The following is a 2,657-nucleotide window of genomic DNA, read 5'->3' as shown; positions in this document are numbered from 1 at the left end:
GAAAATTTCGCAATGGTGTCATGCCTGCGTATTGTATTTTAAATAATCTTTTGGTAGACGACGTACCTGAAGTAATATCGTCTCTTAATTCATTTGAAACCATTCTTGTACAAAGAGCAAAAGCATTTCAGACTGTTGTTAAAATGGGAGCTGTTATGAACAAACACGTGGCACAACGGCAAATGATACAAAAAGTCAAAGGTAGAACGTTTCATTTACCACTTCCTTTACAAGAAACTTTAAATAAAATATGTTCTAATACTGATCCAATTAACATAAACCATGAATTGTATATTTTAGTAAGAAGTATACCTACAAAATCGAAAATTGTGTGGGAAGAAATGGTGAATGTTAAAAAAGTATTTGCCGCCTTGACGTGGTTAAAACAAAATAATCCTTTATATTCTGAAATTATTTTGTCAAATACTCATGAAGAACTGTGTTTAAACAAAGTAAACCTTGATTTTCAATTGCAAGAAACAGAACCCGAAATAGAAACCACATTTGACGAAAACGAATTATTAAAACAATCAACATCTAAAATAAAAAACACAGAAAATAATGTACACGATAAAATAGCAGAACATCATGATGCACTGTTAACACAAGTTACAAATGAAAATGATAATTATTACAAGCAATACACTATTTATCCTTTATATGAAAAAAAAGAAAATAAAAGTACGACAGCTTTATTTCAAATGTTAAAAGTTCATGATTTACCGTTAGATAATCGTGAGAAATTATTGGATTTAATGTGTTTCCCAGATTTATTTCCTTTTGGTAAAAACGGACAACATGAAGCTAGAACAGTAAACCTTCATGACCATGAATTTATTAACACGTTCCCTGCCGCGTGGGGCGTATACGCCCCACGCTGAACTTTCCGTTCAAGCCATTTGGTATTATCATTGTAAAATGAAGAATTTTTTAAAAATTCATTATGGAGTCAATTATGGACATNAAGCCATTTGGTATTATCATTGTAAAATGAAGAATTTTTTAAAAATTCATTATGGAGTCAATTATGGACATCTTAATACTATTGCTGATGCCCTCATTTAATCGTGGGGCGTATACGCCCCACGCGGCGTGATGGGCAATTTTTTTTTACTGTGACTTGTTTTAACCGCATTTCTCTTATTCCGATCAGTCATTTATTCGCGTGTCGTTGATACAATACTTACTGTATCACTGAAGCTAGGATTGATTTATAGTTCAGTGTGTTTCTTCAGTGTGTTAAACGAAGGAAATACGGTACGTACATATTATTTCAGTTTATAAATTCGGATATCTTGCATTTAAAAATGTTTGCAATTTTTCCCGCCTTTTCTTCCTTAGACCTTTTCCAAATTTTACAATAATTACTCCTTATAAGCAGATATGGCATCACACAGCAACAGTTTTTCTAGTGATGATTCTGACGTGCCACTCGCAGAAATTCTAACAAAACGCCGTAGGATTGCACGAGGAATTCTTTCTGAAGATTCTTCAGACAGTTCAGAGAAAATCATAACTTTTCATCGCCTTTCCACACGCGGCACTCGCATTTTATCCAGTAGTGAAGACGAAGATGCTGAAACTTTAATAAACAATATAACTACTTCGCATATAGATTGGGCTAATCCCATCGGAAACCAACCGCGCCTTACGCCTTTTGTTGGTACACCGGGTTTCAAAATATTTAACCAAACTTACGAAAAACCGGAAGATATTTATTTTTTGTTTATGAGTGACGAATTCTTCGATCTTGTCGTTACAGAAACGAATCGGTATGCGCAACAATGTCTATCTAGACAAACATCATCTCAATTAGATGAATGGGTAGCAACAGACAAAAACGAGATAAAACGTTTTTTTGGACTTATTATGTGGATGGGAATTGTAAAGCTTCCAGAAATAAGTTTATATATTGGTCTAAAGATCCAGCATATTCGCAGACTCTTCCACGTTCAATAATGTCAAAAAATCGGTTTGAGGTTTTGCTACGAATGTTGCATTTTAACGACAATGACAAGGAAAATGTAAACGACCGCTTGTATAAAATTAAAACCGTCATTGATATGTTGAATAAAAATTTTGAAAAGTATTTTGAACCAGGCGAAATTGTTTGTGTAGACGAATCTCTGATTCCTTTTTGAGGTCGCATCACTTCAAACAATATATAAAACAAAAAAGACATAAGTACGGTATTAAAATTTTCAAATTATGTTCAGCACCGGGATACACGNTGGCCTTTAAAATTTATTGTGGGAAAAAAACGGATGTAGAGAAAACAACGCCTACCAATGTTGTTCTGTCATTGTGCAAAAGTATATTTGGTAAAGGCCATACAATATGTACCGATAATTGGTACACAAGTATCGAATTAGCCAAAAANCTAGTTGCTCAAAACACTCATCTGATTGGAACAATACGATCAAATCGCCGTGGAATTCCAAAAGACCTACTTTCAAAAAACTTAAAACGATATGAATATATCGCTAAGGAAAGCAATGATGGTTTGAGAATACTGAAATGGAAGGACAAGCGTGATGTTCTTCTATTATCAACGAAACACTCTAATGAAACTGTGGCTGTGCAGAAAAGGGGGAATATTGTTAGAAAACCGAAGGTTATTGTGAATTATAATGAAGGGAAGTCTTTTGTAGATATCT

The 2,657-nt window shown here is 33.8% G+C and overlaps 1 pseudogene; it reads left to right on the top strand.

Moving 5' to 3' along the window:
* Positions 1 to 1,383: 1,383 nt before the first annotated feature.
* LOC109863202 lies at positions 1,384 to 2,653 on the top strand (annotated as a pseudogene).
* The last annotated feature ends 4 nt before the right edge of the window (positions 2,654 to 2,657 follow it).

This window comes from Pseudomyrmex gracilis, unplaced genomic scaffold, assembly GCF_002006095.1.
Source record: "Pseudomyrmex gracilis isolate BER0280 unplaced genomic scaffold, ASM200609v1 scaffold_3549, whole genome shotgun sequence".
NCBI classification, from domain to species: Eukaryota; Metazoa; Arthropoda; class Insecta; order Hymenoptera; family Formicidae; genus Pseudomyrmex; species Pseudomyrmex gracilis.
Note: the sequence above shows the minus strand (reverse complement) of the source record. Positions and strands in the feature narration are given on the sequence as shown.